This window comes from Agelaius tricolor, unplaced genomic scaffold (genome assembly GCF_023055355.1).
Source record: "Agelaius tricolor isolate 1412-34295 unplaced genomic scaffold, bAgeTri1.0.p SCAF_3, whole genome shotgun sequence".
Classification (NCBI taxonomy): domain Eukaryota; kingdom Metazoa; phylum Chordata; class Aves; order Passeriformes; family Icteridae; genus Agelaius; species Agelaius tricolor.
In genome coordinates this window covers 27302431-27328283 of record NW_027269263.1, presented here as the reverse complement: position 1 = coordinate 27328283, position 25853 = coordinate 27302431, and the positions used below count along the sequence as shown (strand labels likewise).

Genomic DNA, 25853 nt, shown 5'->3' with positions numbered 1-25853 from the left:
ACCACTTCTCCCAATCCACAAAGCTTTGATTCCATATCCTTCAACATGATGACCTATACATTAATGGAAATAATGCAGGTTGTTATGAGGAAGTACAATAATAAAATATAGAAACAACTAATTTGAGGTCATTATTGGATAGAATTAATGATTCATCAGGATGTTACTTGCATTTGACTTTCACTACAGAAACATTTCCCAGCTGCTCTTATTAGCCACTTGTTGTGTTTTGCTGGACTGGTATTTACCCTCAATACCATTGCTATTGCAATTCTTCCCTCATTTAACAGTGGGCTAGCTTTTTTGATTTTCTCCCAGTTTAGAGACTTAGGAGATGCTTAGGAAACATATATTTTAGCTAGAATTATTGCTATATTTAATCTCTACAGCCTTAAAAATAATATTACAGTCTTAATGTTATCTATATGAGCACTTTTCCTTTCTGTAGCTAGGTGTGACTGCTGCTGTTTATTTTCCCTTTTCTGTCTCCTCACACCTTTCCTACTCTTTCTCCTTGCTATGCTTTCTGCTTTTCTCTCCTTTCCCTTCCAGATTGTGGGTACCCTGCTGCTCCCAAACAATGTGTCTCTGCCTGCTTGCAACCAATTTACTCTCTTCTGCCATTTTCCTGGTATTTTTCTCAGTCTGGTTCCACCAACTCAGCTCCTCAAGTTAAGTTTCTTAGTTTGGGCTTCTCCCCACTCAGTGCTTGGTCTGTTTATTCTTATTGCAGCAGTGGGAACTGTTGAATTATATATAACTGCTTCTTGGAAACTTGAAACAAAGATTGAATGTTTATCAAATCACTCTTTGGCAGATAGCCAAATTTAAATTCATATCCTTGGACTTCTCCCATAAATTGTTTTCTACAAAAATAGAATACCAATCATTTTTCTGAGGAACATAAACATCTGGAGAGTAAATTCTTCCAAGATGATCAAAGCACATATAGGGTGTTATGGCCTTGCTGCTACCTGCCCAGATGAGATAGGTCAAATTCTGAGGCTATTTATTTTAGTCCACTTAAATATTTAGGTCTTGAGCACTGCTGGCTACTTACTTCTGCTTTTGATAAGGGACATGTTGAGGCATCATTATTAGTATTTGGTTGCATTCACTACCCAATTCAGAAATTAGGAGTTAAACTTTCAGCAGGAGTCTAATTATGATTCAGATCTGGAGCTGTATTTGACTTTCAAACCAAAGTAGGATGAAATTCTTCCCTGCAGGATCCTTCCTCCAGTCTCCAATATCCTGTGTGCACAGACCTCTGCTCATTTCCTTTTCTCATCACCAAATTCTCATTCCTGGCATGAGAGTCTCCAGGCTTTATTATTTTTAAAAAACTTTGGAATATTATTTTCTTAAGCAAAAACTAAGCTACATTAATTGCCAGGGGAATGGAAATTTCAAAGATATAGCTGTACAATCAGGCTGCTGTGAAAGTACGTGTGAGGTCAGGAGCATGTAGATGTCCTAGAAACATCTGACATTTTAGGACTGTGAATACATGTACTGTCGGGTAATGAGTGTAATACAGAACTCTGGTGTAATTGCAGAACTCCAGCTAACCTCTTAAAATAGGAAGCCATAGATAAACAGCATCAGTTCTCCTCTAGTCCCTCCAATTTTCCTCGGTTTTCAGATATGAAACTTCATTTCTTAGCACTTGGACCATGACTAACAAATGCCTTTTTTTTATGGAGGTAATTGATTTTCCACATGGAGCCAATTAGATATTGTGTTAATAGCTTACAATCCTCTCAGGTCACAACTTGTGTGTATCCTCTGATGGGAATGGATTGGGATATGCTGGCGTGTTTGTGAGAGTGGTTCTCTGACCATTAGGTGCATCATGGTTCAGTTTAATGAAAATTTCACTTGCCCACCCTCCCTTGCCAAAGATTAAGTAAGCTTTGACCAGCATTGCTCTCACCAGGCAAAACGTTCCTAAAAATATTTTTTCCAGGTCACTGAGAAGCTCATGGAGAAGCTTCATTTTTTGTGTGTACTTTCATATATTTTCCCACATGTGCAAGCACATGTACATTCTAGCTTGCCAGGTGCCCTGAAAGAAATGTTCAGTGACATTTTTTACCCAATCAGAAGTAGCAAAGTCTTGACTTTGTAATGACTTCACCATCCTTTACCACTTTTTTGAGCTAACCACATTCACAAAGTTCAGAAGCTGATAGTTTTTTGTCACGTCCTAAAGTATAAGCACAAAGATCTTGAGTTCTTCTCTCGGGCCCATTAATGTATCATTGAAACCCTTTTAGGCACCACCAAGTTCAAATATCTTTTGGAATATTTGGCTTAAGTAGCACTCTGCCCTCAGATATTTTGAAGTTTATCCCCAGTATCAAATTATCATATGTTTTACCAGTGATGTTTTCCCTTTGAGTTATTGCACTAATTATGTCCTGCATCACTCAGCCCTGATGAGACAAAGCTGGAGTGTTGGGTCTGCACATCAACAGGCACATCGAAATAGGGGCCTGAGTTCAGTGAAGGGTCACAAAGATGGTTGTGAGATTGGAGCATCTTTCTTAAGAGGAAATCCTGAGAGAGTCAGGACAACTCTGCCTGGAGAAGACAAAGCTCAGTGGGATCTTGTGAATGTGTATTATACACCTAGTCCTATACTGATAGGACAGGAATAAAGAAGTTGGAATGAGGCTCTTCTCAGCGGTGTTCAATGAATGGAAAAGAGACAGTGGGCACAAAACATTTAAAATAAGGAAACACTTTTTTACTATAAGGGTGGTTGAACAACAGGACCAGTTTGCCCAGACAGTTTGTGTGGTGGCTCCATCCTTGAGGGTCTTCAAGGTCTAAATGAACACAGACCTGAGCAACCCATTGTGGTTCACTTTGCTTTGAGCAGAGGCTGGAATTAGGTGATCCCCAGATGACCCTGCCAAACTCAACCATTCTGTGGTTCTGAGATTCTCCCTCTCACTCCTATAAGATTCTAACCTTTTTCCCCTCATTTTGCAGGCTTTCATGGTCTGCTTTTTCATTGCACATGGGTATGATTTGTTTTGTCATAGGTCACATCCTGAGTACCATTTGCTGAGTGATTTTATTTCTTTCATATCTGTTTATGCTGGTAAATAAAACTGATATTATTTTTGATAAAGCTTTCTGGTTTTTTTTTTACTGAATTATTATTCTCATTATTCTATTGACTGAACTCATTATTCTACAACTTCTTGCTCAGTGCAATTTTCTGATTTCTCAATGAAATTTCCTTTTGCTTGTATGCATTGCCTGGCTTGGTTTTATGGCATGCTGTGCCTGGACACTTATATACATAGAGATATCAAAGCTTTTCTCTGTCTTAGGTCCTGCAGTCCCACAAGGATTTCCAAACAAACTCTTCACATAGCACTTTCTGCACATTTGGATAGGAGAAAATAACCCTGTATTACTATTACTACCTAAATAAACCACACCCCTGTATCTGTACTAACATTCATTAATATGAGGAAATCAGAGATTTATCTTACTCTGCCTCAGTTTGTCTCCTCAGCAGTTTCACTGTCCTCTAGGCTGTCATCAGTCCCTGCCTTCCAGTACCAGGGAAGCCCTTCTCAAAATACTTTAATTTAATCAATGCTATTGATCACATATGAAGTAATTTCCACAATGCAGTCCTTCTGAAATGGAATTGGAAACTAGATTTGGCTCATCCTTGCAAAAACATGTTTTACAAAGATGACCAGCATAACAACATTTCATCTTCTGATCCCCCTCTCTCCTCCACTCTTTTTTTTTGGCAGGGGGTGTGGATTAGATGGAAGTGGATACATATGTACTGCATGTCTTTTTTGTGCTACAGATGCTTCTGAAAATGAGGGGTTTTCTTCATTTTCTTCCTTAATATTAGCTGACAACAGAGCAAAATGAAGAGGAAGAGCCCTTCTGAGCCATGGCAGCTGATAATTACCTTGCTCTGCACAGGGCTCTCCATAACCCCAGTGTTGTGAGAAGTGTGCTTGATTAAAGTGTGTGAGCCCAGCTCGGTGTGAGAGTTCTGCTTCATTAGGAAAATAGAGCTGCAGTGCTTTTGCTGATCTTATTTCCATCTCCATTTTTGCCCTCACATGTAAAGTTAAACTACCTTCATGCTCAGGTAGCTGCCAATGTTTTGTCCTTGGAGAACTTTAGAGGTAAATGCATGGAGCCATGTATTTACCTCTTAAAAATACTTGTAAAAGTAGGTAGGCTGAGGAGAGGATAACCTCGAGGACCAGTAGATTCTCTCCAGAAAAGAAAATATAATGTTGTGACAGGATTTCTCTGGGGAAATAATAGTGCTTATCATTTGAGTGGGTTCGATTGTTCCATCTCTGGAGAAAAGAATCCCAGCTGGAAAAAAGCCCCAATGTCTATCCCAGAGGGAAAGAGGTGTGATCTCCTGGAATAGGCAGTGACTGAGTACAATGATGACGACCAGAGCCTTTTAATTTAGAAAAATGGATACATTGTGGCTCAACAGCCTGGCTCCAGCTGGGTGCAGAGAGAACCATGGCACTCCAAAACACTCTATTAAAGTAAGTAGGGATTTTGGACATGAAGGAGACTTAGCTGGAAGGATTGTTTTCACAACAGAGTGATATTTGCCAGGATACGTGTTTTATTCTGTCAGTGATCAAATATTGCTGATTAGTCAGCATTTCAGAACACATATAATGACATTTGACAGGTATCTCCTCTCAGCCCTGGCATTGTTCTTCAGGACTTCACAGTGAGCATGCAGCCCTATCAGCAAAGTAGAGAATTCATCTTGGACAGGAAAACTACTCATGCAGTTTTAGACCTAACTGCAGGTTTGGAATTATTTGTTCTTTCATGGACTCAGTATTCAGTCCTTCATGAATTTGTGAGTGTAGCTCCATTTGCAGGGTGCAAATTTAGGGACAATTAGGGTGTATGTACACCTTGTGATACAGCAATGAGATCCATGGGCTGGGACAGTCTGGGACTAGTGCACACTTAGTACAGTGCAGTCAGCTTGGGGTGGAAGACTGATAATATTCTCCTGAGATCATCTCACTTCCAGCAAATTCAAGCACAGATGGCAAGTGAGGGTGGGAAGTAGGAGGAGTGAGTATCTCCCTTCAGGTAATGTCACTCTCATGCTCAGTTATGAGATGTGTTGCTGCCATTTTTTGATGGCTGTGGAGTCCTCATGGGGTCAGGGCAGGGTACCACCGTGGCTGTTGCAGATCCAGCTTGGCTGACACGCTACTACTAGTGTAGAAATCCCTTTAGCTTTTCAGATCTCATGCCTGTGTTACACAGACTATGCAGCAAAATAGTTGTTCTGGTTTGTTCAGTCATGTCTGTCTTCAAGTTGATATTCTAAATGCTGAAGTTCACTTCTTAATGATTTTCTGGATGGTTTTAAAATCTGTAGGTATGAAAACCTGAGCCTAATTATTTCCTCATTTATATCACTAACTTTAAAAGATCTCTTCACAGCTATCTGTGCAAAAGTAAAAAAGACTGATCTGAATTCCAGAAAGCGTGGACTATTTATATGACCTTTTATTCCACTCTTAGGTCTTCCTTATAGTGATGGGACTGCTGTGAATTTGGTTAGTACTGTGCTGCAGCCTATTAGACATGATAGAAACAATGAAAGGGGCTAACAGTTGTAATAGAGTAACAGTTGTTACTCTGCCAGCCATGCATGTTCCTTCTGGTTACCTGCACTTTCACGGAGCAATGCTGGTCCTCCCCAACCTGGTGTATTTCCCTGGTGCCTGTGTACTCAGTAATTTCCTCTTTTTTAATGACGAAGATTCACCACATCAAACCTATTCATAAAGCTGCTCTGAACTGCATAATTCTGCTTAAATGAAGTCACTAGGGAGGAAAGAATGGTTTATGCTATTACAACAGTGAGAAGTGCACAAAGAAAAATGAGTTTTATTTCCACTAGTGGCTAAGGCTTAAAGTAAGATCTTTCCTATTACGCTGCTCATGACCTCCTTAGATCTTGTCTCAGTCATAGTGCATGGAATGGAGTATTACAGTGTTGGCTCCCAAGGGACTCCTGAGTCTTAGTTACCTTTTAAATTAACTAAACCTTTTGGAAAGATTAAACCATTCCTATGCTATTGTGTTTCATCTGGTCATTTTATTTTTTTAGTTAGCATTTTATGTTTTACTACCTTTGGTCAACATTTTCCCTGGATCAGAACAGTCATGAGGACAGCTCACCACAACAAACTCTTCTCACCTTTATTGCCTTAGTACAGTCACTGGCCATGTTGTGAGCAGCACACTTGTGGCTCCCAGTGTGACGTCTTCTGCCTTATAGTCAAATGTGCAGTTTTCCTAGTACTGAAGATATTTGTAATGTACGGGCAGCTAAAGATGTCTCAAATCCTTGAAATATTTTAGTCTCTTTTTATAAAGGAAATGTAGTGCAGCCCTTGATTGCATAATATATTTTATTGGCCCCATGATTGACTGCTTTGAATCAAGATCAGGCAGGGAAGACATGTAGGCTCAACTGGTTTTGTAAGGCCATTTTGAGGCTTTTTTGAAGCTGTGTCAAAGCCTGCCTTATATATTCCTATAGCATTCTGAGTTTTTCTGTGCTGAAGCACAGTCTGCTTTCACTGTGCCCTTCCAACCTGTTATGCTATGCTTCTATGGCATCTGGGGATCAGCATGTCACCAGCAGAGCAAACTGCTTCTTGTCTGCATCCTCTTTCCCCTTGGACACACCATCCTCTACACAGTGGGCTAAATTTATCTAAGACTCATTTCTATGAAAGCAGTTTCAGCCATCCTAGATTCTATTTGAATCTAGGATGGCTGAAACTGCTTTCACAGAAATCAGATGTTCCCTTTTTTTGCTTTTTTAAAAGTCCCTTTTTGAAGCCAGGGCTCAACAGCAAGACACTTGTGCAACTGCAAATCAGCTTCAGTACATACTATGTCCTCTTGGGATGGCAATGCCTTGTGGAAGGAATTATCAAGCTGTGAGAGAAAACTTTCTAAGAGCAGTGTGTCTCTCTGCTTCCAGCTGATTATATGCGGGGGGAGGTGGGGTACTAAACTTGTCACCTTATGATTATTTCCCTAGTGTAGGAACGAGTTAAAATCTCATGTACAATTAAAGCATCTGATATTTCAGCAATTACCTTAATTTGATAGGTAAAGCATTAACAATGCTTAGGTAGGCAGCTATGTGAGACCCATGGCCACCGGATAATATATCTAACAGTGGCTGTGCTCCACACTCGGGTATGTCTCCATTGAGAGCTAAAGAGATCCAGGATTTTTGTAGCTGTGCTAGTCTGGGTCTGAAAAATGGTCTGCTTGTGGTTAGAGAGGGCAATTTAGCCTGCCAAGAAACAGGGAAAGATTCACAATAAGATTTAGTGGGCAAAGGTTGTATTATGCAGGTAAAAACCAATGGTACCTCAGTCACGTACAAATGAAATGAGAGAGTGTTGAATCAGACTTTTTTATTTTTAAACATGGGAAACAGACACTGGAATGTGTATGGGAAATGCTGCAGAATTTGCTATGGCCCAGGAATCTGCAGAAAATCTGCTTTCATATTCTGGATAGCCTGTTAAGGTAGGGGAATTAATAGCATTAGCAGCCTCTGACAAGATACACAGCTTTCAGATTTCCTAAGTGGGTGGGTGTTAAAGCAAGGTGGATGATGGCAGGATGATTTTCAGTTCTAAAGAGAGCACCCAGAACTCCAGCAAACAGCTTTAACAGCTCAAAGAGCTTGTTACCAAGATGAACAGCAGTGCTAGGGCTGGGGAGGACGTATGGGGAAGGGAAGGGAAGGGAAGGGAAGGGAAGGGAAGGGAAGGGAAGGGAAGGGAAGGGAAGGGAAGGGAAGGGAAGGGAAGGGAAGGGAAGGGAAGGGAAGGGAAGAAATATCCTGAAGATTACCATCAGTGTCTTCTGAGATTACTGAAATACAAAAGGATTACTTGGCTGATTCAGCTTCACTTGATGTTGGGAACCTCCTCCCCTGCCCTCCCTCACATCTGATCTCAGCTCTACATTTGAGAGCATGTGTCAAGCACAAGGGAGCAAAGCTGTTGAATATTTTGGTCACAGTCTGTTTCTTTGCAAAAAGTACAAGATATTTTGAAATGGAAGCATGTCTCCTGGAAGCACCTTTTCCCTTCCCTATCCAAACCACGTTTACTTGTTTCCTAACATTTATAATCTCAACTCAGGTCAATCTAATTTTAACTATAAAACTTGCCCTACTTTATCTTCTTTCCTGCTGTTTGGTAAACTCCTTCCTTCACAAACACAATTCACATTGCTGTAGCAATTATGGTCTTTTCATCCTCAGCATCAAAACCATGTAGTCAAATATTCTTTTTTTAAAGCTGCCACGTGGTACGATGTGAACAGCAAGAGTATGTCATATTTAGTTACAGTCCTCCCTCTCCAAAAAACATCAAATGTTAGTGGGTAAACAGTTAAGGTATCAGAGTAAAGAAAACTGCCTTTCAAGAGCCCCTCTCCATGCTGAGAGGGAGCCAACTCCCCAGATACCCCAGCCTGTGTTCCTGGCTGGCTTGGGGCACTGCTGTTGGATGAATCCCCATCCCTTCTGCAGATAATAGGCTGAGGAAGGAACACCTAGTAAATGCAATTTGATTTGGGATACCTTTTAATTTTTTTTATTTCCTTAGCCCGGCAACAGCATGCATGATGAATCTGTGCTGGCACATCTTCCTCTTGCTGCCACCCCCTCTTTGTCTGTTCAATGTCCTTGCCTATTCCTGCCTTAAATGGGGCTGCAGCATCCCATGTATAGCCTCTTCCTTCCTCAGTTTTTGTGGGTCTGAACTCACCAGGATGATGGGACTTTATTCCTGGCTAGGACTAGGTTCAGTATTTCTGTAAGAGCTGGTCTTCTGACTAGTCCAGCTCTGGACCTGTTACCACAGAATTTTGTCAGTCACTCTCCACAGTTACAGCATTAAAGTAGGAATGTGCGATTTTTCATGCATTATTCCCTGGCTGCATTAGCTCATCTATATTTTAATCCCTGTTAAAATGGCTTCTTCTTCTAGGAGACTTCTTTAGAAGTCCACCCTGTGGTGGCTGGAGCTCCCAGACAGGCTGCACAGAAATGTGGTAATGCAATGGGGCTCTGTCCTTTCTGCCACTGGCAGTCTGGTGAAAACAGGCTGTTTGAGAGACCCTACAGATATGTGAGTCAAATGTGAAATCTTACTGACTGCAGGCACTACATGTGGGCCAGGTTACAAGTCATCAGCAAAACAAGTTCTGGACAAATGCCTCAGATTAAATGGTGTTCCTCATCCTCACTTATTTATGTCAAAACCAGCAGAAGACTAGGAGGTGGTGGTTGCAATCCCACGGGGCTGAAGCTGGGTGAAGATGGACAGTGATTGGTGCCAGGTGGGCTCCCTGCACTGTCAGAGACACCCAGGCACCCTGAAGGGCCCACATGGCATCCAGGACTGTGTTGCAGCAGGATGGGTGGTGTGCCATGCCATTGGGAAGGTTGCTTCATGTCACCATGGTGGTGACCCCAAGCTTGGCAGGGCAGTCTCCCCATGCTCTGCCCTGAGGCCCCTGCAGAACTCCCTGCTGCCCTCACACCTCTCTCTGCCCAGGGAAGGCTGCGCAGGAAGGAGCTTCCTCCCCTGAGCTGTGCTGGTATAAATAGCTTTGAGGTGAGTGGAAAGGGCTGCTGCCTTGCCAAGAGGCCAGAGCTGGTGGCACAGAGAGGGCTGACAGGGGTGGCAGCAGCGGGTTCCCGTCTGGGCTGTGCCTCTCAAAGCCTCCTCTGTCTCAGCTGGCTCCCTTTGAGCAGTTGCTAGGTAAAGGCAGGTGTGTCAGCTGAAGTAGTGGAAATTTCTATTCATCTTATAAATAGTTGAACAGGCCGACTTGGTGAAATGTGAAACGAGCAAAACATCCCATCTTCTCCTCTGAGGGCAGATCGGGATTCAGTCTATAGTGCTGTCATGTCACCTGTGTCAGTGCTGCTTTCATGATGCCAAGGCCCTATAAGTTATTCATGTGAACACAGCAAACAAAGGTTTAGCTTAACCAAGGGATGAACATTCCTCCACCTGCAGCTTTCTCCACAGCTAGATGCAAAAAGTGCAGAGGTCACTTAATCTGTGACAGAAATAGACTGCGCCATCTTTGGGGCAGTACAGTTTGCAAGTATAGAAATATGGCTGCAGGCAGGTCTGAGGGCTTCTGGCAAGGCATCCTTGGTATCAAGAGAAAATGTCATTAAAATCCTCATGCAGCTTGGCTGGCCTGCTTGAAATTTGCTGGACAAAATTATAAATTTCCCTTCTAATCATGTTTATACCCTAGGCTTTCAGAAGGATTTTTTCCTGCTGCTAAGCCCTCACGCTTCTTGTTGAACTACTCTGACCCTTGTTCTCCTGTGTATTAGGACAGATCCTCATCAGTGGTTAATACTCCCTATTAGAATGCAGGAGCTTTTCAGGTCTTTCTCAGTGACAGAAGGGTTTCTGCTCTTAAAAAGATGAGACTTCACAGACCAAATTTGAGCTATATGTCAGTTTGGCAATATATTAAATGGAGTTTATTGTAGGATTTCAATTGAAGTCAGTTTTAAAGTAAGGAGATATCTCTGTGATATTGCCTGGAAACAGATGTGTCTGAGCAAGCTTTCATATAACCTCAAAGTATCCAGTCATTGACATCATCTAGTGGTCAAAGCAGAGGGCTGTGAGTAAAGGTAATGTAGATCCTAATTCTGCCACAGGCCCTTTGGCTGGACTGACTTAGCCAATCCATTCTACATCTTAGATGATCAAATTGCCATGGGGACCCTATAAATAACGTGCACTGAAAAGCACGGTGTGCTCATTAGATGAAAAGGAGTCTATAAGAACAAGTTTTTGTTTTCTTTTGTTCCCATTTATTCTTGTTAACCAGGTGGTAGGATTATGCTGATCCATAGCTTATCTGGGCTCCCACCTCCACATGGAGGTGAAGACACAGCAATGGCCCTGGGCAGCAGCTACTGCCAGTTACTGCAGCAGGGACAGTGACTGAGAGACATGGTCTGAAACCAGACCAGCACTTTATTTAAGTGTAATACAAAACACATCATTTCAGGTGACAGGCTTATTGGTGAATTATCATTTGCCATTGTTCTGTGTAGCTGCTTCTGTAAAGGAGTGCCTTGTGGCAAGCCAAAAGAGGGTGCTATAATGAGAAGCCAAAGGGGGTATACGAATGAAACCCAAGCCATTTAAGAGCATCTTATGCATCTCCTGTATTTCTATTTTGTTATACTGACATCCATAGAGAAGGAAAAATTCAGCTTTTTTAGGTTAGCTGTTGCCCTTAAACACATGTTTGCCTCTAATCTGATTAAATTCAGGTGAAAGGAAAGCAATCAAAATTAAGAGAGATGGCAATGCTCAGTACAGAGCTGGTGCTTTACCCCTTGGCACGTGATGTAAGCTGTAAGTGAGCCTTGCTGCCTTCCTGGGAGATTGGTAAGTAAGCGGAGCAGTCATATTTAGCAGATGTAGGAACAAGAAAGCCTATAGCTACGGCATGAAGGGGGAGGATAAACAATTTATAAGTACTTGTAAGTGATGATGGCACAGCTCTGAGTCGCTGTTCTAATTTACTGCTCGCTGCTTGTCTCCCCCGCAAGCCTCAGCCAGCAGATTGCAGGGCACTGCCTTCTGAGCTCTGTGCAGCCTCAGACACACGCTGAGGGCTATGCTGCATGAACCACACTTTCATTCTGGAGAGTATACACGAATAGCCTCACTAAATTCAGTGGGATGCTTTGCATAAATACTCGCTCTGTATGGCTTACATTGGGTAGTGCTTATGAGGTGAGCCACTTAACCACAAAACTTAGCAAAGGCATAAAAATACAACCGCTTTTTATATAGAGCTACTGTAGATCACTGGCCTCAAAAGTCCTTGTTTTTAACATGATAAATGGCTGGCTCCCAAGCGTAGTCACTACTGTTGTGGAGTGTAATCTGACACAGAATGGTAAACAAGGTTTTATTTGATGTACAGTATTAAAGTGAATTCATGATTTTAACACTTCCTCCTCTATCGGTCCAACCAAGCACAGTATTCTACTTTATGCAAATAATTACTGATGTGAACTTTTCAAATGCAAATGTTAATAAGGTATTGCTTGAAAGTGTTACATGGTCTCAATTAATTAGATGCAGGAAGCCATTTCTTGGTAGGATTCCTCATCACCTCAATGGAAAGATAAAGATTTTTTGAGGAACTGTGTGCAGATCAAAGGCACTCTTTGAACTGCACCTAAGTATTGGTTAGGCCTGGGAAATGAATTGTTATGGGAGACGTATTTAACTGTGTGTGAATATATATATCTTAGAGCAGGAGAAAGGAAATTGTAGTTTCCTTAGAACTTCAAAGGGAGGAAACTTTAAAATGAAAAACTAATATGTATCTTCACGTAACACTTCAGGTTTCGTGTCTCCTGCCATTGTGTAATCTTGCATCAAAGGATACTTAGGTTAATATTTGAGGGAAGCCATCAGCAAGAAGAGAAGCATAAGGTATGGAGGGAGGGAGGGAGGGAGGGAGAGAGTTATCAAAAGGATTTGAGATTGATGAACAAGGGATTGACGAAATTATGTTTTCCCATATTAAACTTTTATATTCGAAGAACAGCTTTAAGAAGTTGTTTAGACATGTCGTGTGACCTGGTTACTGTAAATAAGTCCATAAATATTCACATATTATCAAAGTGAAAGTTTCTACTGTTTTATTATCCTTGCATATTGTGTGGATTTTGTTTCCCACCAATATTACAAAACTTCTTAGACTCAGTTGCTTTCAAGGAAATGTTGAGAGATACTTTTGATCATCAAATTTTTAATTAAAAAGATTTTTGATCTAGTAAAATCCCTAAAAATCTGAAAACATCCCAAGAAATATATATATATGCACTCAGCAGGTACCATGGAGGTGGTAAGGAAATCATTCTCAAGGGAGAAAAATGAGGTAGCCAAGGATGTGTATCATCCATACAATAAAACTAGAATACAGTTTAAAATCCGATGTCTGCAGTAAACCGCTTTATGCCACAGATTACTAAAAAAAGATAATTAAAATAGTTTTGAACTCTGAATGAAAACTTCAGTGAGACAATGGGCAGTGTGAGTACAGAAAAAAGAGGTAGTATTTATTTAAGGGATCGTTTGCTAGGGATTGTTTGCAAAGTTAAATTGGCTGTCATCTTTATTTTGTATTTTACTGCAGCTCTTCCAATGGGTATTTATTTTGTTGTTCAAAGTCTGTAAAAGCAACTTAAGATGCATATAAGTTCTCAGAAATCACTTAGCTGATAAGTTACTAAAGTGATTTAGGGCTGCTTGAAGTTTTGTTCATGAAAGCCAAAGTCAAGTAGAAGCTACTTAACACAGCAGAGTTTTTATTCTGCTGTTCACTTAATTCAAACAAATGCAAAAAGCTTATGCAGGGATACGTGAGACAATGCTCCTCTTCCTACAGAAGCTATTTTGTACATAAAAATACAGATTTCTCTTATACCATTGAGGCCAAGTTGGTAAGCAGCAGTAGTACTCAAAACTGTTTTCCTGTGGATTTTTGTGTTAATGTTGAGGTTATGTTGTTTGTTATGACAAATGAAGTATGAAATCTCATTTTAACCTTCTCCTCAGTGAGGCTGTCTTTGAGTTTCTCAACCTTCGATTTCTTTCTGAGAATTTAATACATTTGGGATATTTTTCCATACACCAAATTTGGTAGAAAATCAGCAGTGGATTCAGAAATTATTAAAGTAAGTAACAGATTAGACATTAGCAGACATCAGTATCATATAATCCTTATTTATTTCAGCAACCAGACGGCAACAGAAAACAAACAAAATAAACTTTGGAATATTCTCCTCCTACAATTCTTCTTGCTGTCTGCAACAAAATGATGTACTCCAAACTTCAGAGACCACTTGTAAAAATTGACTGAGTAGTTAAGCATGCTTAGTGAAAGTGTTACAGGTACTGGAATGCAAATGCTGCTGCTTTAAAGAAAGATAAAAATGTGCTTGATGGTCTTTACCAGACAGAACAGAAGAAAGGCAGGCCAGCCCACCAAAGAAAACTGCTATGTCAAAGGTACTGACAGTATGATTGTCAAACTCTAGCTTGCCAGTAGTGAGTTGTACTATAAGTAAGAATTTTATTCTTGTTCGTGATCCTGTAGTATGTCTTCAGCATATTCTCTCTACCAGAAGTAAATGGGACATATTTAACTTATAGAGACTAAAGTTAACACTGTTTTCTTGTTACCAGACAAGGAAGAGAAGTACACACTTGTCATTATCAGTACCTTATCATTCACCACTGGAAACGTGGTGTGGTACCCACCAAGTCCTTGTGGAATGCAGTGAATATTTTGGCACCATACATATTCAGGTTACTCCAAAGGACTTAAGAAAACAGATGGGATGGATTCCTGAAAATGTGTATATGCCATTCAGCTATTTTGCTGTAAAGAGAGCTCAGTGGCTCACGAGGGAAGATTTGCTATTTAAAGCCTTTTTTCTTCTCCCTTCTCCTATCTGTGGTGTTACACAGTAAGCCAATATGGTCCAAAGTCACAGAACAGAAGAAAAGGGACCCCATCTGCAGTAGGCAGCAAACTCTGTCTCCGTGAGAAGTGAGTGTTATAGCAGCCTAACAGGCACTCAGTCATGTGTAGTTAGCTCCCTACCTGCAAATTTCTGTTTTAAAATATCCTAACTGTAGCACTACATAGAGCAAGTCAGTTTGATTCTGCTTTCCTTGATTCCATAGGGATCTGTGGAAAGAATCTATTTAAAACACTGTTGTCTTGAGGGCTTTTTTTTATGTGTACAAACCCCATCTGCTCAGGGATGAGTCTGTGATGTCCCCTCAACAGGATTTTATGTTTCTGCCTAGCCTGTAAGAAATTCCTCTTCTGAGGATCTCAGCTGAGTCAGAGGTCCACTGAGATTTATGGCTTAGCATGGACACAGGAAAGACAGAGAAAGGGGATATTGTGTCCTGCTGTACTGCTGCTTTCAGACTAGCCAGATAATTTCTGGAAACTGGGACAAGTCAGGCCAGGCATTAATACAGCTCACAGCTCTATCACATCCTTTGGAGCCCCTAGTTCTATCTGCTGAGCAGCTGCAAGGGGAGCCAGATCAAAGCAATGAACATTTGTGTGCTACAAGGAGGAAGGCAAGCTGTGCTCCATTGAGACACAGCTGTCCATGCTAAAGAGGATTCTAGTTTTGAGGAAGTTATTTCCTTTGAATGCTGACATTATTGTTCCAAAGGTTTACAGGATGCCTTGGATGGTTTTAAATATGAGAGGCCAGCTCTGTCGTACTCTGAAGGAGAAGGAGGTGAAGCACACAATCCTTTTGCCTGAAAAAAATTTAAGTGTTCACTGATAATAGCAAAGAGCCATGGAAATGGCTGTTTGCTTTGGCACCAAACAGAAATGTTATTGATGTAAAGGGAACAGAGCTTTCTCCAAATTTTCTTCTTCCCTGATTGCATAAAAATTATATGGCCAACAGCTATATGCTAAAAGCACTTAATGTTTTTTTAAAACACACCCAGGCCTACAGAATTTACTTATATTTGAAGCAAGATATAACTCACCATGAGTCCCATCAAAGGATGGCCAAAGCTATCACTAAGTGAACGGAGTATGTTGCTTTTGACCAGTATATGTTTAAGTCAGCTAGGCATTGGTGTCAATCTAGTTTTCAAGATACCCTTGGAGTATGGTTGAGATATACCATGTACTGTATTCTTATTGGTGCTTCAAGCTGAGGTGAAAATCTGTATATTCAACTTTCAGAATAGCAGCTGTTCTCTAACTATCACAAGTCTTACAACATGGGGCTGGGTCAGATGGCTCTCCAGATGATGTAAAGACAGGAGTTTGGGAGCAGCACTGAGGGTTTTATGCACAGTATTCGGGTGCTTGGTGAAAATAAAATTACCCTCTTTAGTTTTATCTCATTTTCCACACTGAAGCATAAGGAATGAAAAAATAGTGCCACAAGGTCAGTTCCCGATATAATTATTTAAATAATGTGTATCTCATGAGTTGCGTTCTTTCCATTGTATTCAATATTTTTTAAGCAGTTGCACACTGAATACTCTTATGCCTGGTGAGCTCTTATGCCTATCTTTATTCTGGCAAATATTCAAAGTATTAAAAAATTATCAGTGCTTCTGGTGGGCTAATGAAATTAATGCTGAACCTTGACATCTTTTATGATTTTGACTTACCATTTCACAAATCATTTTACAGAAGACTGTGAACAACAAAAAATAGCTCATACATTTGTTAAAATATCCTGCTTTATACAGTACATATGGAATGTTGCAGGAAAAAATAAGCTAAGTTGAGGTTGTAAGTCCACCTACTATTTTCAAGACGAAGAGTAAAACTCAAGACTAAACTGATGAGTGAAGACCTCTTAACCATATGGCAAAACTGGATTACTCTTATTAATGGTAATAATTTTTTTCCATGCCAGAATTGATTCAATTGATAAAACCTTTTGGCCTTTGCAGTGAGAGCATTTGCAGTAGGAAAAAAAAATACTACATAATAAACAGATGACTAGAAATAGCATTTTCTCCATTCCTGCTCCATGCATTTCTCTATGTGACACTAGCAAACTCTAGCTCCTCTGTTGATGATAGTAAAATAATGCTGTAAAGGAATAAAATAAAAATAATGATAACGTATATATCCTGGCATTAGATTTCCTTCCTGTCATTTTCCTAAATGTTTCTCCCCTCTCCTTTATAGGTAAACACAAAGAACCTTTAAAAATGTGGAGCTGCCTTCAAAATTGCTATCGTCATCCAGATCAATTTGGAACAAAGTCCTGTCTCCCAATCTATTCTAATTTCAATGTACACACTCTGCTGGCTGGCTGCCAGCACGGAGCTCAGGAAATGATAAATACCCATTTAGTCACAGATGCACAGATTTCCCTGGGATGGTGGGCTGGGGCTGCTTTAATATTCCCAAAGTTACTGCATGTTTACACATTGACTAACGTCACTTAGTGTGATATTTAGAAGCTGGGTGTAGCAATGACACATGGGGGAAAGGACAGAAGTTGCACATGCTCTTTTGAAGAGCGAGGGCTGAAGCTGGGAGTCTTGTTTGCCTGCCCTGAGCTGATAGCCTTCCACCTCAAATAACTGTACATAACATGAATAGAAAATTAGCTTGGACAAATCTAATTTGAAACAAGCTGGCCACAGCCAGCTACTGTGAATCTCAAAGGTCTTATGAACTGGTTATGATAAGTATTTGACATTTCTACTGGGTACTAAATGTAGCTCTCAGTTGCTATAAAGTGCAGCACACTGTGCAAGGAAAATGGGCTGTATGCATTGATTTCTATACTTATTGGTTTGGTGGCTTGTTGGTCTTTTTTCTTGAATTGCTACAGAGATGTGGTTTTCTTTGTGCGCCTGGGATATTTCCAGAAAAGGGATGAATTAATAGCTTTGGATGACTTTTCCATGTAATTAATTTTTATATCTTTCTCCCCAATTATTTGAGGACTGAATCTTTTGCAAAGGCTGAATCTAATGTCAGGGTAAATAGTTTCCAAAGTGGTTTGATTTTTTTTTGGTGCTTCACTTGCTGGTATGTTAGGTAAACATCACTTTAACAAACTCTGAATAAACCTGGAAGGCTGCAATGCAGTAAGCCCTAAAAAATGGAATGAGGTTAAGAGAGAAGCTCAGATTTTTAATTTACATTAGCAAGTCATTGAAAGAGCAAAATACTTGGTTAAAGATCATTATGAATATTTAACTAGTACTGTAGGCAAAAAAATCCATCTCTGGAAGAAACTCAGAGCCTTCTAATGTATCTGTTGCGTAATTACAATGTTAAAAACACATTCCCGTTTTCACCAGCGTTAAATACAAACATATGCTTTGAATGTATGGATGATATATGGATGAACTATACCATCCATATATGGATGACATATGGACTGGATTATTTGCTGTTCTGAGTTTCTTTGTCATGAGTGGACATTACAAAGGAGCCTGTCGTGACCCTTGTTTCAGTTTCTGAGTGGGAGCCTAAGTGATGCAGTCCCCTCATAAGAGGGTGGAAGCATTTGGAACCATTGTATCAGAGACACAATTAAAATTAGGGACACAAGTGCACAGCTAGCTCTGTGTCAGTGCTGGCTGGATGAAGGGATTTGTGTTGGGGTCATTACAGTTAGAGGTCTATAATGCAATGTCTGCAGGTCAGATGGCTTGTCTTAAGATATATTTTTGATCATATAACCTGAATCACTCCTAAAGTGTCTTTATCTCTTGAGGGGAGCCCAGGAACAGTTGTTCATACATACATGCCTACATGATAGACATGTAAAGACAATTAAATAAATTGTATATCTCTGTCCTGTTATAAATAGTTAAGGCAACTACCTTAGAAATTCTCGATTTGCTACTTAAATTGTTTAACTAGATATTTTACCAAGTAGAGAAGTTTTAGTTTCAAACTTTCTAACAAGATATTGCTAAATGAAAAGTTAACATTTAATAAAATTGTGACTCTGATCATTATGTGCCAGTAGAACAGTTTGGACTCAAAACAAGTTCCTAATGTTTTAAACAATGGATATAGGCTTCATAAACATTCTTAAATTAACTGACTTGGGAATACAGAAAAAATATGTAGATAGACTAAAGCAAAGAAGAAATTCCTTCTAAGTGTCCTTTTCATGTTTTTATTGAGATAACAAGTATTTTCAAGTATAGAATTGCTAAAGATGTGACTTCAGCATGTTAGATGTTAACAATCTTTCTTGATAATTAGTACTAGCAAGTTATAAATTTACCTCTTCATTTGTTCTGTGCAGGCATGCAATATCCTTACAGTATCTCACAGATGAACTAGAACAAGCTAGTTAGAAACATTTGTTTAGCTCCTGTATGCTTATCTCCAGCTCCATCCTTTCCCAACAATCTACCAGAGTTACTAGTTTCAAACATCAAAATTAATTTTCCACACATGAAATTTATTTTATATGCCACCTTTTCACTTTAGTGTAATACAAAGCATGTGGATGAACCTGAGCTTGAAGAGTGCTGAGTAGCAGCATGACCACAGCCATTCTGTAGCACATGGGATGGAAAGCTTGTCAAATCTGAGAGTGACACTTGGGAGCTACTGCAGCCTGGACCCTGGCCTAGGCCCAAATATGCTGAGTGTAAATAATTGCTCATTAAGTTCTACTAAATATTAATTTTCAATAATAATGACAGAAACAAATTATAATTTGCTTTGTAGAGTCTCTGTACTTCTTAAACTGATCTCCAGAATGTTGTTCTACACTATATTTTCTGGTTGTATGATTTTTTTTTTTCTTCTTGTAATGAATAATCATAAGGTCACTGAGTATTGACAAATATTACCATTAGAGAATAACAGAAGGAAGAGAAGTTGTTCTTATCTCAGAGGAAAGGAAATGGATTTTGGGAATGAAGTAATCAAGATACAATGAGTTAGGTTTAACCCTCACATGTATCTATACAAGGATGTTTGTCCTTCCCAAGTATTGGTCTGTGCATGCATTGTTGCATCCATTGTGTAGTAATATGGTTAAATTCCAAGGTTATCTTATTTTTTTCTTCCTCTTCAATATAGACATGAAGATTTCCTTGAATGTTATGTTCTCCAAGGTCAGCAAAACATTGTTTTCTTTCCATGATCTTGGAAGGAAAACATTCCTGGCCCTTGAAAATATGTATTGTCTACTTAAAGGATTTGCAAAAGAAGCCTAGTGAAATCTGTGTGGACTAGATGAGTTGTTTTGGATCAAAGCTATTTAGAACACAATCCAAGTTAATAATAACAACATTTTTTTAGATACACAAAAGTGCATATGAATAGAAAGAGCTATTCAATACAGGCACTTACAGGAAGATTACTTCAATTTACACATTGATCACTGGTGGAGATAACACATGTGTAGCTGTCCGAGCCTAATGTCTTTTGTGAGGTCTCCATCCTGTCATGAATTAAACCACACCATGTTTTTTGCTGTTCATTCTGCTGAGAGGGAGCCCAGGGAATTTCTGACTGAATTGTACAAATACATAAAACTTGGTAGTACTAATTCCAATTTACAGTGGGAGTGGCACTCTGTTTGCTCACTAAATTTCAGGATAAGTTTTCCATAGACTTTTCATTTGCTGAATGTAAATTTCAAATCTGCTTACAGGAGGGGTATTGTAATCCTGCATAGTAAATATGCTTGTAGACATTCACTTAAAAAATTGCATGCCTCTGGTGTTTTGGAACGTGAGCAAAACTCTGCTAACTCTATGCACTAATAAGAAATAACTTTACTGAGGTATCTGGCTGTTTCCTAGATATGCGTTAAAGAAACAAAGTCTAACACTTTCCCTCATTTACTTCTGAGTTTGTAATTAAATCCATATGAGAAGAACTGCTTGGTGGATTGGGGTGAATAAAGTGCTAATAAAAACAACTCTAATTTCCTGGCCAGTCCCTGTTTTCCTTCCCTTGTGCACCAGTGGCTATTCCAGGGATCATTGCCAGATCTGCAGCCATATCCCCTAGGGCTTTGGTCTTGACACATCTTTGCGGATAAACAGGACAGAGGATGTGGACAAGCAAATCAGTTACACAGAACCAAGTAAAATTTTGGAAGAACCACCACGTCCCTGTGGGCCCTGCTTCTTGGAACCTTGCTATTGCTATGTACAGGGGAATAAGGACACAGTGAGGTAGAGCTTAATTCTCACCCTTACTTATTTTGGGAACTCTCTGACTAAACCCCGAGCTTGATTGAAGTGCAAATTCTGCTGTATACTACTTTAAAGTTATCTTAAACATTTCCATTGCCTTAATGAAGTTGAAATCAAGCCTGTAGATTGGCATCTCAAAGGAAAATGTGGGCACTACAATAAAATGATGTGGGTGAATCAGTAGGTGTCAGATTGCTGAGTCCATAATGAATAATTATCTCAGTATAATTATTCTATGTGCTGTTTTTCAGGCAAGATGTAAAATCGAAGTCCTTTTGTTTCTTGGTAATTAAAACCACATTTCTTATGTGATTGCACCTTGCAAAAGAATCTCTCTTTTGGAGATTATGGTCGGCTAATAGTATCCGAGGCTGGATAAGGAACTATCATACTGATCATTAGGACTGTCTGTCCTATATAATTTTCTCTTCCAGCATCTCTGATGCTAATTTTTGAATTTTCATTTCAGTTTATATATGTATTTTGTAGAAGAAGCCCATATGTTGTACTTTCTTTGATACATTTTTTTAGTTTTGTGTAACAGAACAGGGTTTTGGTATTGCCCCTGGATCAATATTTGATATTTGATATAATTTTGAGTTCAAAAATCAACTGCTGGATTTCAAAAGCAACTGGATGCATTCATGGGATAAAAATACCTGAAAAATGTTAAACACAAAGACACAGCTTATCTTTCAGGAAATCCTTGAGTACTAAACTGGTAAAAAATGAGAGAATATTCTTAAGATAAAGTCCTGAATGCTCCCACTATTCTTAAATTTTTCCCTCAGTATCTGCTCTTGACCACTGCCAGAACAATACCTGAGGGTTACATATTTTTTATTTTTGTCCAGCATGGTCATGCTCAGTTTTCTGTGTAATATACTGTAACCACTGAAAAGAAATTTCCCACCATTAAGATTTCTCACCGAGGCAAGGATACAAACCTGTTTTTCTAAAAAAGATTAAAAATTTAAGTAGATTTTTTTTCTCTTGAAGCAATGTTACAAGAGATATATTTTCTTAAGAAATATTCCTGTTCTATTTTATTACAAAAATAGGCATCTTATCAAAATGTTTTGCACTTTCTGTAGGTTATGGTGTTTTTTTGGACATTATTCCTTGGCCTGCTCTTGGAGCTATTATGAGAAATTGGATGCAGAATAATGGTTTCTCATGTTCCATCCAAGTTCTTCAGCATATCCTCTTTTGCATTTGCTAGGTGCCAATGCAATTATTTTGAGTGGAAGAATCACAAAAATTTTAGATGAGACATAGCTAAACAATTTTCATGCATCTATCCCGGAGATAACAGTTAAAGGATACTTCTGTGAAGAGCAGTAAGTCTGTCAAATTAAAATTGGATTGCTGACCTCCTGCTCAGAATCAGATTTAAGAATTACCTTATTGCACAGTGACAAATTCAGATTTTTCTAAAACTTTTCCTGTCATTATTTAGTGATTGTAACCAGTGAGGGCTACTTTTGGCTCTATCTTTGACTGCCCACAGGTTACAGGTGTGCTGCCTGTCAAAGTGTGACTTTGAGATGAATATTTCTTTTTCTCTGGCAAAAGTGAAGGAAAAACAGATAGAAAACATGAAGCATCTAACTCTGAAATCAGACTGAAAACTAAGAAGCTGGAGATGAAATCTCTCTGATGTCTTTCTATCTTTGTAACTTGGATGTGATAGAAGAGGAGAGGGTTCCTTTCAAGAAGAAAACAGTAGGAGGAAGAGAGCAAAGTGTGAAGAAGATGACTTGGCCATTTTAATGGCAACCAGGAGATGAGAAGAAAAACACTAATTACTCCATGACTGGTATTTGGAGAAAGAAAATCCTCATTCTTGAGCAATGCAAACATCAGAATCTCAGGTGAAACTATGGTGCTGCATTTTCTTTGTGACAGTACATGGTGAGGTGGCTTTAAACAAAACAACAGTTTTTTATCCTGGCTGAAATTTGACTGATCAGTGCTGAATACAATTTTGAGCTTATCAAGAAGTCATCAAGATCACTGTGTCTGGTTACGTTTCAACTAAGAAGGAAAGCAGAGGCCCTGGAACTAAGGTTTCAGACTTTGTGGAAAATAACAGAGCATGTATACCCATGTCTTGAACCTGTTTAAACCATGTTTCAGGAAATGAATAATAAAAAACCAAATCTATTATATATAATACAAACTTCAATATATTTCCATGTGTCTCCTGGACTGGGTGTGGAATTGGGGAATCAACTCTGGCAGTCAGTGGTGGTTTGCAGTCAGCTACCTGTGGGACTCAGGTGCACCCTGTGCTGCTCAAATTGTGAGACCTGGGCCTGCCATGAGACATTATCATAATAAAGAGATAACTCATGTGCTTGGAGAGGTACAAAATAAGGCAGCTCTCAAGCAGGAGGCCAAGGTATTTTTCGTTCTGTATTTACCAAGTGCATTTGCACATGGAGTGCTTGGCTGCCACTTGTGCAGACTTCCTTTGGAAGCATTTTCCATCTGTCATGTACACATGCAAAAAAACCCCTGGAGATTCCACCCCCATCAGTGAAATGGAACATCTCTTTGTCTCTTACAGCTTTCAGCAAGACTTTTATTAAAGAGACTGAGAGGAGAAGAAAAAATGCGGACAAGGTTCTTTCTAGCGTTTCATATCAAGAGCTGCAGCCAGCAAGATCACACATGCCTCAGATGGCAAAGAGAAAGGGATTCAGTTTCACCTGACTCCTTATTTCCACTAACAATCTCCTCTTTATCTGCAGCACTGTAAGATCCATCAGCTGCTTCATCCAGGCCTACTAAGAATTAAGTCTCTTTATATGCGGAGAACAGTGAAATAAAGTGAAGCTTGGAATTCTTGACAGTTTTTTGCTATACTTAGAAATGCATGTGAAATACCAGCCACCTTCTTCACAAAAGCAGCAGAAAATACTTTTCAATATGGTTTGTAACAACATTCCTTCTTATAATACATCAGTCACATCAATGGCAAAATGGAAAAAAATCACTGAAAAAATATATGAGAGGATGGGCATCCTCAACCTGATCAGTGATGATGTGGAGGAGATATGTCTCTCTTATGTCTTCTTTTTTCAAAACTGTAATTATTTTGCAAATAGACCATTCTCTTATATAATGATTATGATTTTCAGAAGACAATCTTTGGACAGCACTTTATAATTTCTACAAGACATATACTGAATAGATGTTAGGATAACTAGATCATTTGAACAAATGGGATGTTTCTTTAACAGAATTTCCTTGATTTAAATTTCTGCTTCACATATTATGTGAAAGGAAGCTGCATATTCAGAAAATTGAATGACAAGGCCTGCTTAAAAGACTGGCTGTTGTGCCTATCACTGACAGTGAAAGTCTGAAATTTCTATTGTATTTCAATTATATTTTGGTGATAGGGACATTTAAAATTACCTTTAAATATATTGGAAATAAGTCTAGCTCTTATTTTTGAGAAGGATTTTTTGGCTTCTCCTGTCTACTTTCTCCTCCTAACTCTATACAAGCCATGTCTCTCAAGGCACTGGAAACAACAGATTAGCACATTTTTCATGAAGAAGTATTGAACTTCTGCCCATTAACTGTGTTTCTTCAACTCTCCTGCCTGGCACCTCACAGTGTGCCAGGCTGTGGCTGGGCTGACAAGGCTTTGTTGTGTCTCATTCTAATAAAAAGCACAATCAGCTGGTGCAGTGAAAAAAATACAGGTTTATCAGAGATAAAGAAAACAAATTATTCACAGGGAAATGATCCATAATTGCTTGTGATTGAAGTCTTTAAGAATTACTTGTAGGAGAAGAAAGGAATTGCATAATAAATTTAACTCCCTGGTTTGTTCTCAGAACATGAGTGAATTGGGGCAAAACTTTCCTGTAAGCCAAAACACAGAAATGCTGATCATGCTCTTCAGCAGGCTTCTTAAATGTGCTTTTACTGAATTGAATGCTACCACCAATTCATTTTGTAATGGAAGAAAAAGAAGGTGGCAAGCTTGTGAAAGTATCCTGTTATCAAACAAGACAGATGACAGAAAATGAATTGGAGAAATTCTTTTGAGACCTCTCCCCTCACCAGTCTCCAAAAAATGAATACAAATCTAATGATATTGTTTGAAGAATGAAAAAATACGGGCACAAGAAAGTACTCTCAGCATACCAGAACCAGGCCTGTTGCAGAGATCATCATTGTGTCCTTCTCCAGATCCCTTTCCAATTTATTTTGGTAGTTGCTGTACTCTGGTATCCAGCATCCATGCTTCACCACAGGGGACTCCACAGTTCTGTTTTGGCTGAGGAATTCATGGGTTGCAGGGATAAGAGACAAAAGGACAGCAGAAAATGGCAAAAAGGCAAGATAAATCTTGTGGTACCCTCTGATCTCCATGGTCTTCTGTCTGCCAGCAGTTACCCCATGCAGAGGGCAGATGCACACACATGAATACACACTGTCACTCTGCCTCTTCCCTGCAGTTGGTTTTGCCACGCCACCTGTGCTCATACCACAGGAAGATATTCCTTATTCCTACACTTGCTGGAAGGAGGGGAATGAGGGATGGAAAAGGCAGCTGCTGTCTGGATTCAGGGGCAGAGAAGTTCTGTCAGGGAACTTCCCCACAATGACTGTCTCAGGGTGCCCAGCCCAGGTCAGGGGAGACTGGTGGTCACAGACTAATATTGGTAATTGCATGGGATATGTCACTTTGTGTGTCTGATGGACAAACTGCCATGGTAATTGCTTATCCACATACTGTGTACACGGTGACTGATAGATTTCTCATGAGCAATCAAGACTCTGGACAGAGAAGGATCAGAGACAAAAATTCATATATATTTGGACATACAGTTGTAGATGAGAAGGCTGATGCCTAGTTGTTCTCGTTGCCAGAATAGCTTATTATGGTCACAGGGCTGAGGTTATATCATGTTTGTATTCTAATATCCCAGTTTTAATGTCTAATAACAGACACTTTTC

General features: G+C 39.5%; 1 long non-coding RNA gene across 8 annotated transcripts in view; it reads left to right on the top strand.

Moving 5' to 3' along the window:
- The window catches only part of LOC139588217 (uncharacterized), a 187530-nt gene that overhangs the window by 48631 nt on the left and 113046 nt on the right, over nucleotides 1–25853 (top strand). The gene's annotated exons all lie outside the window — the stretch shown is intronic.